At 46.2% G+C, this 11,452-nt stretch overlaps 1 non-coding gene across 1 annotated transcript; it reads right to left on the reverse strand.

Moving 5' to 3' along the window:
• Positions 1 to 260: 260 nt before the first annotated feature.
• Positions 261 to 367, reverse strand: LOC136006188 (U6 spliceosomal RNA). The gene has a single exon (XR_010609004.1). It is a non-coding gene; the product is annotated as a U6 spliceosomal RNA (small nuclear RNA).
• Between the last annotated feature and the right edge of the window lie 11,085 nt (positions 368 to 11,452).

Genomic DNA, 11,452 nt, shown 5'->3' on the forward strand with positions numbered 1-11,452 from the left:
GTGTTCTGGAGCTTGCCCCTGGTCCAGTGCAGTCTGGATCAATCCATGGCAAATGGTAGGGCTGTGTTTCCACCCCTGGGGCAGTGGGTTCCAAGTGAACTGGACTCCCCTCCAAGTAAAAGCAAACAGTGGCCTGCACTCTGCTGCCAAAGGAATTGAGAAAAATGCATTGGCAATATCAATCGTGGCATACCACTTGGCTGCCTTTGACTCTAATTCATACTGAAGTTCTAGCATGGCTCGCTTCGGCAGCACATATACTAAATATGGAACGCTTCACGAATTTGCGTGTCATCCTCGCGCAGGGGCCATGCTAATCTTCTCTGTATCATTCCAATTTCAGTATGGGAGACCGCCTGGGAATCCCGGGTGCTGTAGGCCTAAAAGGGGAGTGGGGCTGATACACAGAGCCCTGTGTTGAAATAGTATTTATTCCACCGAGCGCTCATAGGATGGTGTGAGGCACCTTCAGCCTCTGCTACTCGCTACCCCACGGACCCGATGGCGCAGTGAATTAACTCACTCATGTTTTCCCGGTGGGAATCTGGAAGAGGGTGCAGGAGAAAATCCCTTTACCAGGCTCCGTCCTGTCCTTGGGCTTTTCTTCCCTCTTTGCCTGGCCCAAGCTGCCCGCTTCAGTGCGGCACAGCCGTGGTTACACTGGTGGCAGAGCCCGCGGTCCCTAGCACCATCCCATGAGCTCTCGGTGGAATAAATATTACTTCAACACAGGACTCTGTGTATCAGCCCCTCTCGAGTCTATAAATTAGTTTTGATTCCAATGAGACTTTATACTGTACTTATAAATCAGTTCCAAGGATCTGTGTGACTGTGGGAAATTGAAGTAGTTGAGCAGCAGCCCTGTACCGTGGTGTTGCTGATGCAGCTAGGAGTGTCCTGCAGCTAGGAGGGTAAAAGAATGTCTCCTTCACAGGTTGACCACCCGAGAAGGATAAAAAAAGATGTGAAATTGCCAAGCACCTTTATTATATACCTCTCAAAGTATAAAGGTGGTAACCACACTGGGAACATAAGACCGATCAGTTTCATGATCAATGATTCTATTGTATTACAAGTCATTATAATAAAGTACAATGAGACAAAAACCTTAGCCCAAGCCCCACACATGAAAGACACTACCACAGCAAATACCGGCTGTATGTAATGTACCGAGTTCTGAACCTGTGAGATCAAAAGGAACAGCTTTGAGAGCCAATAAATCAGCATTGTGACGAGTGACTATTAATCCGGTCAGATCTGTGAGGAGCTATCCCCCGTGTCTCCCGGTGCCGCAATAAAGAATACCTGCTTGTCACCTTGAAAACTCTGTTAGCAAGTTTGTTCCTGGAGTTTTCTCCGAATCACCACCAGGAAGAACCTTTAGCTCCGATGCTGGCTGCAACCCAGCAGGCGCTCAGTGGTGGGGACACATGCCATGCTAGATGATGTGAGGGATGGCCTCCCCTGTTATCAGAGAGCCATCCAGGAGAAAAAGAGCAGGCCCAACAGCCTGTGGTTGGCATATGTTGTAGATATGATCTAGTCCAAATCCCCTGCTCAAGTGGGATCATCTAAAACAAGTATTGATAGTAGATATATAAAACAAAACAAAGGATTTTCTCCATATGACAGACAATGCCTTGCCCAAACCACTGGTTCTATATAAAGACTTACATGATAACGAGTGGAAAGGACCAGTGTCATTGCTGACATGGTGTTAGCATAAGAATAAACACATAACCACCGGAATGGTTATATGAGGTGCTTTAATGCAGCGCTGGGAAACCAGGGGCACGCGCCCAAATCTGGCTTCTACCTCGTCACATTGCGTTCGCAATTTATACACTAAAAATCTCGTAACTAATACATATTCAACACGGATTACAACATTAACTAATACATATGCATCAAAGATTACCACATCAGTCTATTACGACATCAGCCTCTTCTGCGCTTGCACAGCCCCCTCTGGTGGTCGTCCTGATGAAGTAAGGAGTCTTCCTCAGATGAAGTAAGAAGTCTTCCTCACTCTGTCCTTTTCATCTTTCTGTTCTTTGAACATATCCCAACCATTATGTGGACGCCAGCATTCTTATTCTCACTTGACTACCCTTGGTATGTCCATAATTTCTGCTTCGATAGAGTTTCACAATACTTTCTTAAATCCACCCATATACCCTTCACCATATATGGTTATGTTAGCTCTTGCTACCAAGCCTACCATTGTAACATTGGTTATTAAGTAACCATGGTATGAAACTACAAACAAAACTGCAAAGTTACATTTCCGAAACCACACTATTGATTTATAAATTTCTCAAAAATAATCATTTCTACTATTTTATATAATTATCGTAAAAATTTCGCCCTCTTCTAACATTTCCCCCCTTTGAAAATACTTCACTCAACTTAAGTAAGTATTTTCATTCTCTTAGGTAGCTGTCTCCTGATAAGTACGTGGAGGTGTGGGGTACTTTGGATGTTCCCTAGTTACTGCTCCTATAATTCGATGGGTCCGTGCACTGTTTTGGGATATTTCCTTTCGGAGGCTGTGCTCGGTGCTCCCTGATGGAGGCTCTCCTGCAGCAGGTGGCTGAGCTGTGGAATGCTATTAGCGGGCTTCAAGATGTCAGGGTAGCTGAGAGGAAGCAGGGCTGCTTGCTCCAGCCCCATACTGTGCAGGGGCCTCAAGCTTCCCCTCCAACTCATGAAGAAAAGAAGGAGGCCACCAACCTAGGAAATTGGGAATTGGTGACAAAGAAAAATAACAAAAGAAGGAGGAAAAGGACAACTAAAGGCAAGGGGCTTCCTCCTAAATCTGTTGTCCCCACGCAGAACTGCTTTGCTGTCCTGCAGGAGACTAATGAGGAAACAAACTTGCACCACAAACAGCCGGATTATGCAGGGGTAAAGATCTCTACTGGCGCTACAAAGAAAAAGCGGTGGGTCGTAGTAATAGGGGACTCTACTTTGAAAGGGACGGAAGCACTCGTCTGTCAGCCTGAACCTGTCTCGAGGGAGGTGTGCTGCCTACCAGGGGCACAGATCAGGGATGTTACAGAGAGGGTGCCTGCTCTAGTAAGTTCCACGGACTATTACCCACACCTGGTGATCCATGTGGGTGCTAGGGATATAGATAGTAGCAGACTGGGGACCATAAAGAAAGACTACAGAGCCCTGGGAGAGGTGGTTAGGGGCTCCGGTGCTCAGATAGTCTTTTCATCAATTCTCCAGGACACAGGGGAGGACCAAGAAAAGCTAGGAGGATTGGCCAGGTTAATAACTGGTTAAAAGGGTGGTGTCATAGTCAGGGGTTTGGGTGTCTTGAACATGGGACTGAAGTTAGTAGGCCAGGTCTACTGGGGGCTGGTGGAGCTGCTCTGGTAAAGAAGGGGAAGAACAGTTTTGGTAGGAGGCTTGCCAGACTGGTCAAGGAGGCTTTAAACTAGATGTGTTGGGGGAGGGGGGCATCATTACATCCCAACACACCCAGTCAGTTGCCAGCACCTATAATAAATGCTCGGAACTATGTAGATATATTCCGGCTGCTCCAGCCAACGAGCCGGCTTCAATTGGAGCTCGTCTCAGATGCCTCTAAACAAACGCCCGTAGCATGGGGAACAAACAAGAGGAATTAGAGATGTGTGCACATCTATGGGGGTATGATAAAATAGGCATCACAGAAACATGGTGGGATGGCTCCTATGACTGGAGTGTTGGAATGGAAGGTTACAGGCTCTTTAGAAAGGACAGGCCTGGCAGGCGGGGAGGGGGAGTTGCCCTTTATGTTAGGGATAGGCTGGAGAGTATGGAACTCTGTCTGGGGACAGGTGAGCAGTTAACAGAGAGTTTGTGGGTCAGGGTTAAAGGGAAAACAGCTGTGGGAGACATTACTGGGGGAATCTGTTACAGGCAGCCTGATCAAGGAGAACCTGTGGATGAAGCACTCTACAGACAGATAGGAAAAGCCTCACGCTCGCAGGCCCTTGTTCTCATGGGGGATTTTAACCACCCTGACATCTGTTGGAACAATGGCACTGCACGGCACAAGCAATCCAGGAGGTTCTTCGATTGTGTGGAAGACAACTTCCTTCTGCAAGTAATAGAGGAGCCGACAAGGAGAGGTGCCATGCTTGACCTTGTGCTCACCAACAGGGAAAGGCTTGTTGAGAATGTGGTACTCCAGGGCAGCCTTGGATGCAGCGATCATGAGATGGTCGAATTTGAGATCCCCAGGACAGTGAGAAGAGCGTGTAGCAAGCTCACTGACCTGGACTTAAAAAGAGCAGACTTTGGCCTCTTCAGGAGCCTGCTTAGTAAGGTTCCATAGGATATAGCCCTGGAGGGGAGGGGGGCCCAAGACTCTTGGTTGATATTCAAGGATCACCTGCTACAAGCTCAGGAGTGCTGCATCCCAACTAGAAGGAAGTGTGGCAGAAGGGCCAGGAGACCTCCTTGGATGGATAAGGAGCTGCTGAGCAAAACTCAAAGGAAAAAAGAGGCCTATATAAAATGGAAGCAAGGACAGGTGGCCTGGGTAGAGTACAGGGATGTTGTCCAGAAAGCTAGGGACCAGGTTAGGAAGGCTAAGGCCCAGTTAGAATTAAACATAGCCAGGGATGTTAAGGATAATAGGAAGGGATTCTACAGGTACGTAGCAAACAAAAAACAGACTAGGGACAACATAGGCCCCCTGAGGAAGCTTTCAGGAGAACTGGCTACACAGGATTTGGAGAACGCTGAGGTTCTGAATAACTTCTTCGCCTCGGTCTTCACTGGCAAAAGCTCTGACTGCACCACCCAGGTCCTAGAAGGTAGACGCAGGGACTGTGAGAATGAAGACCTTGGGCCCACTGTAGGAGAGGATCTGGTTCGAGACCATCTTCAAAATCTGAACGCACACAAGTCCGTGGGACCTGATGGAATCCATCCGCGGGTCCTGAAGGAGCTGGCAAATGAAGTTGCTAAGCCACTGGCCATCATATTTGAAAAATCATGGCAGTCAGGTGAAGTTCCCGACGACAGGAAAAAGGGAAATATAACCCCCATCTTCAAAAAGGGGAAAATGGAAGACCCAGGGAATTACGGACCAGTCAGTCTCATCTCTGTGCCTGGTAAAATCTTGGAGCACATTCTCCTGGACAGCATGCTAAGGCACATGAAGAACAACAAGGTGCTTGGTGACAGCCAGCATGGCTTCACTAGGGGGAAATCCTGCCTGACCAATTTGGTGGCCTTCTATGATGGGGCTACAGAATTGATGGATAAGCGTAAAGCAGTTGACGTCGTCTACCTGGACTTGTGCAAAGCGTTTGACACTGTCCCACACGACATCCTTCTCTCTAAATTGGAGAGATATCAATTTGATGGATGGACCACTCGGTGGATAAAGAACTGGCTGGATGGCTGCACACAAAGAGTTGTGGTCAATGGCTCGATGTCTGGCTGGAGACCGGTAACAAGTGGTGTCCCTCAGGGATCGGTGTTGGGACCAGTCTTGTTTAACATCTTCGTCGCTAACATGGACAGTGGGATTGAGTGCACCCTCAGCAACTTTGCCGATGACACCAAGCTGTGTGGTCCGGCTGATACGCTGGAGTGAAGGGATGCCATCCAGAGGGACCTTGACACACTTGTGAGGTGGGCTGATGCCAACCTTATGAAGTTCAACCACGACAAGTGCAGGGTCCTACACCTGGGTCGGAGCAATCCCAGGCACAGCTACAGACTGGGCAAAGAAGAGATTCAGAGCAGCCCTGCAGAGAAGGACTTGGGGGTGCTGGTCGATGAGAAAATGAACATGAGCCGGCAGTGTGCGCTCGAGCCCAGAAAGCCAACCGTATCCTGGGCTGCATCAAAAGGAGTGTGACCAGCAGGTCAAAGGAGGTGAACCTGCCCCTCTACTCTGCTCTTGTGAGACCTCACCTGGAGTATTGTGTGCAGTTCTGGTGTCCTCAACATAAAAAGGACATGGAACTGCTGGAACAAGTCCAGAGGAGGGCCACGAAGATGATCAGGGGACTGGAGCACCTCCCGTATGAAGACAGGCTGAGGAAGTTGGGGCTTTTCAGCCTGGAGAAGAGAAGGCTGCGTGGGGACCTCATAGCAGCCTTCCAGTATCTGAAGGGGGCCTATAGGGATGCTGGGGAGGGACTCTTCGTCAGGGACTGTAGTGACAGGACAAGGGGTAACGGGTTAAAACTTAAACAGGGGAAGTTTAGATTGGATATAAGGAGGAAATTCTTTCCTGTTAGGGTGGTGAGACACTGGAATCGGTTGCCCAGGGAGGTTGTGAGAGCTCCATCCCTGGCAGTGTTCAAGGCCAGGTTGGATGAAGCCTTGTGTTGGATGGTTTAGTGAGAGGTGTCCCTGCCTATGGCAGGGGGGTTGGAACTAGATGATCTTGAGGTCCTTTCCAACCCTAACCATTCTATGATTCTATGATTCTATATCATTAAGAATATAATCAGCATCACGATTACAGTTTGCATGAGGGAACGGATCCATCCTGTGAGGTGAAGGCTCAAACTATCAAACAGTGCTCTGACCCAATTTTGTTCAATATACTCTTTTTCTTTTTCCCCTTCTTGTTCAACTTTGGTCAACTGAGAAATATCGTATTTTATGTCCACAGTTACATTAGGAATATGAATACAAAAATGGTCTATTCTGTCTTTCAAATATTCACAAACACCATGTTCTTTAATCAGTAACATGTCCAATGCCATTCTGTTCTGCAAGGTCATTTTAGTCATGGCTTGCAACTGCAAATTCATGTCTCTGAATCCCTTCCTCCTTGCTCTGGCTAATCTTTCCATCTGACCAATCAGATCAGAAATCATTTACCTATTCCGATATGCTGCAACTTGAGCAAATAAGGATTTTATAGCCCATCCTACTTTAGTTCTTGTGGAGGGTTCCTGCCAAGTATGGCTTTCCATAGAGGATCTCATAGAGGCTTACTGACATTCCACTTCTGGGTTTTACTCTGATTCATAACAGAGCTATAGGTAATGCTTGTGGCCATTTTATGTGGGACATGTTTATGTGTCCCTAAGTCGTCTCCATTAGGTTGCAGTGAGGTCTCACAAGAGCAGAACAGGGGGGCAGGATCACCTCTTATGACCTGCTGGTCACGCTCCTTTTGATGCGGCCCAGGATACGGTTGGCTTTCTGAGCTGCGAGCGCACACTGCCGGCTCATGTTCATTTTCTCATTGACCAGCACCCCCAAGTCCTTCTCTGCAGGGCTGCTCTGAATCTCTTCTTTGCCCAATCTGGAGCTGTGCCTGGGATTGTTCCGACCCAGGTGTAGGACCTTGCACTTGTCGTGGTTGAACTTCATAAGGTTGGCATCAGCCCACCTTACAAGCGTGTCAAGGTCCCTCTGGATGGCATCCCTTCCCTCCAGCATATCAACCGGACCACACAGCTTGGTGTCATCGGCAAACTTGCTGAGGGCACACTCAATCCCAGTGTCCATGTCAGCGACGAAGATGTTAAACAAGACCGGTCCCAACACCGATCCCTGAGGGACACCACTCGTTACCAGTCTCTAGCCGGACATCGAGCCATTGACCACAACTCTTTGTGTGCAGCCATCCAGCCAGTCCTTTATCCACCGAGTGGTCCATCCATCAAATTGATATCTCTCCAATTTAGAGAGAAGGATGTCGTGTGGGACAGTGTCAAACGCTTTGCACAAGTCCAGGTAGATGACATCAACTGCTTTACCCTTGTCCATCAATTCTGTAGCCCTATTATAGAAGGCCACCAAACTGGTCAGGCAAATTTTCAAAAGAAGATGAAAAGCTGGCAGGACTTTTGAAGGCTTAAAAGAATTCTGAAGGGTGGTATACAACAACAAATGGACAGATAATAGTACCACCAGCAATAATGCGAAAAATCCTACTAACTGAATATCAGAAATGTCATTGGGGTGCAGAAGCAGTGGTAACTTATTTAAAACGAGGAATAATTTCCACACAGATGTTAACTATGGCAAAGGCAGCGGGGTCAAAATGTGAAATCTGTTTGAAAAATAGTCCAGTAGTAAAAAGACAAGTTAAGATGAGAAGAATTAGGATAGGAGTGGAACCAGGAGATTATTGGCAGGTTGATTTTGCGGAACTACCAAAAGTACAAGGATACAAATATCTGCTAGTAAGGGTTGACACTTTTTCTGGATGGCCGGAGGCCCTTCCCTGTCGCGCCAATCAAGCAAAAGAAATGGTGAAATGGTTACTTAAAGAAATCATTCCGCGATTTGGAGTCCCTTTAGGGATATCGTCAGATAGGGGTCCACACTTTGTTGCAACCATAGTACAAGAAGTTAGTAAACTATCAGGGGTATCATGAAACTTACATACCCCCTGGAGGCCCCAATCTAGTGGACAGGTAGAAAAGATGAATCAAACAATAGAGACAAATCAGTAAAATATGTCAAGAGGCCAGAAAAATGGCCACAAGCATTACCTATAGCTCTGTTATGAATCAGAGTAAAACCCAGAAATGGAATGTCAGTAAGCCCCTATGAGATCCTCTATGGAAAGCCATACTTGGCAGGAACCCTCCACAGGAACTAAAGTAGGATGGGCTATAAAATCCTTATTTGCTCAAGTTACAGCATATCGGAATAGAGAAATGATTTATGATCTAATTGGTCAAACAGAAAGATTATCTAGAATAACAAACAAGGGATTTGAAGATATAAATCTGCAATTACAAGCCACGACTAAAATGACCTTGCAGAACAGAATGGCATTGGACATGTTACTGAGTTAAGAACATGGTGTTTGTTAATATTTGAAAGATAGAACAGACCATTGTTGTATTCATATTCCCAATGTAACTGCGAACATAGAATACAATATTTCCCAATTGACTAAAGTTGAACAAGAAGCGGAAAAAGAAAGAGAATATATTGAACAAAATTGGATTGGAGCACTCTTTGATAGTTTGGGCCTTTACCTCACAGGATGAGTCCACTCCCTCATACAAATTATAATTGTGATACTGATTGTATTTTTCATGCTATATTTGATGTATCTTTGTATTCGAAAGGAAATAGCCCAAAACAGAGCATGGACCCATTGAATCATAGGAGCAGTAACTAGGGAACATCTAAAGTACCCTACACCTCCACCTACTTATCAGGAGACAGCTACCTAAGAGAATGAAAATACTTACTTAAATTGAGTGAAGTATTTTCAAAGGGAGGAAATGTTAGAGAAAGGGGCAAAATTTTTATGATAACTAAATATTAGAAGTTATTATATTTGAAAAATTCATAAATCAATAGTGTGGTTTTGGAAATACTGCAATCCTGCAGTACTGTTTGCAGTTTTGTACCATAGTTATTCAGTAACCAATGTTAACAATGGTAGGCTAGGTGATAAGAGCTAACATAATCACATATGGTGCAGGGCATATGGGTGGATTTAAGAAAGTATTGTGAAAGTCTATCGAAGCAGAAATTAATGGACACACCAGAGTAGTCAAGTGAGAATAAGAGAATGATGGCGTCCACACAATGGTTGGGATATATCCAAAGAACAGAAAGGTGAAAAGGACAGAGCGAGGAAGACTTCTTACTTCATCTGAGGAAGACTCCTTACTTCATCAATGTGACCACCAGATGGGGCTGCGCAAGCGCAGAAGAGACTGATGTAATAGACTGATGTGGTAATTCTTGATGCATATGTATTAGTTAATGATGTAAACCCTGTTGAATATGTATTAGTAACCAAATTTTTAGTGTATAAATTGCAAACGCAATGTGACGAGGTAGAAGCCAGATTTGGGCGCGTGCCCCTGGTTTCCCAGCGCTGCAATAAAGCGCCTCCTATAACCATTCCGGTGGTTATGTGTTTATTCTTACGCTAACAAGATCATGGCTAAGACTAAATTTTTTAGCAAGCCTACAAGAAGACAGAACCCAAGACTGAATGCAATAGAAATCTTTTTACAAATGGCACAGGAATGATGAGTACTTCAGTTTTCAGAATGCAAGAATGAGAATTTAACAAATTACCTGACAGCAGACTTGACAAAAGCTACACACACATGCACACACAACCACCCCTCAAAAGCAGATGTTCTGGTTCTTCACAGAAAATTTGATCACCAAAAAGCAAAGGAAATTCATCAAGGAAAAGGAAAGCAAATTCATCAAGGGTTATTAAGCAGAAAGTTATTCCCTTGACTCAGGCAGACCCCAAAATTGCCAGAAAGCATAAGAGTTTAAGGAAAGGAGGAGCATCACTCTACTTGCCCAACCTCCCTGTTTCCCAGAGTCTAGCCCAGGACAGAGCACCAGGACTCCATCCCTATGAGCTGATCATGCAGGTTCTCACCTCTATTAAACTGTACCTTCAAAAGCACTACTGAGACGCTGTGAAGGTGGAGCAAGGCCATACACAAACACAACACCCACAGGCTCACTCCTCTCCATGTCTAGGGGGAGCAGCCCCCCAACCTGCGAGCCCCCCGCTGAGAGACCAGTAGGCTCACAGCCTCACTGCCGATACTTCACATTTGCTGAACCATGACAGGGGCACAGACACCCTCGCCTCAGACGAGAAGAAGCGGCAGCAAAGTTTGACCCGACAGCGGGGCAAAGGCCTCAGAAAGCAGCTAGCTGCACCCCCTTGCTCAGACCCTACTACGAGGGAGACTGAGATCAGAACCAGGACCCCCACCCCCTTCCAGCCCGCTCATTACCTACTCGGCGCCTGGCAGCTCTGGCTATCCCCTTACGATCACGACTTCCCCTATGAAGCCCACACAATATTACCACTTCTAGCCCCACAACCACACGACACCATCTTATCTAACTACCATCCACCTCACTTCCCTGGCGACACGCCTAGCATTACATCACGAGGTCACCTGCCCCCATCAGTCCAATCGGGGAATGATCGCGGTGATGTTAACGAGGAGAGGGGTTCTGCCTCTTTTCCGGAAGGTTAAGGCAGCGGTGGTGTGGTGGGTGGAGACTCCGGTTCAGGCCCTGTTCTGGGTTGAGAGGGCAGGAGGTGCTGGAGGAGCTCCTGAGTACAGGCCCTTGTCTTTGAGGTTTGTTAGATTAAAAAAAAAAGGCATAAAAGTACTATCTTCTTTTTCAGGCTCTTTTGCAGTCTGCCTGTATGTCGTGTGGTTTTTTTTCCTCTCTTCCTTATTCTTTTGTCTGTAATGTCACTTGCAAAACAGCAGTCATTAGGTTTGGGTTACTCTAAGTTTTGCCCCTATAAAAGCATAGGAAGACTTGCATATAAGCCATGAGGACACAAGGAAAAATACACACCCACCCACATCAGTTTTAAAGTGGCATAATTAAATACAAATATTCCATATGTCCTTTAATTCCCCTGCAATAAGGGAGTTTTCTAGTGGAATAGAGCACCTCAAAGTTTGACTAAGCACCTTATGGTGCACCAAGTAACATGCACCAG

The sequence above is a fragment of the Lathamus discolor genome, assembly GCF_037157495.1.
Source record: "Lathamus discolor isolate bLatDis1 chromosome W unlocalized genomic scaffold, bLatDis1.hap1 SUPER_W_unloc_1, whole genome shotgun sequence".
Taxonomy (NCBI): domain Eukaryota; kingdom Metazoa; phylum Chordata; class Aves; order Psittaciformes; family Psittacidae; genus Lathamus; species Lathamus discolor.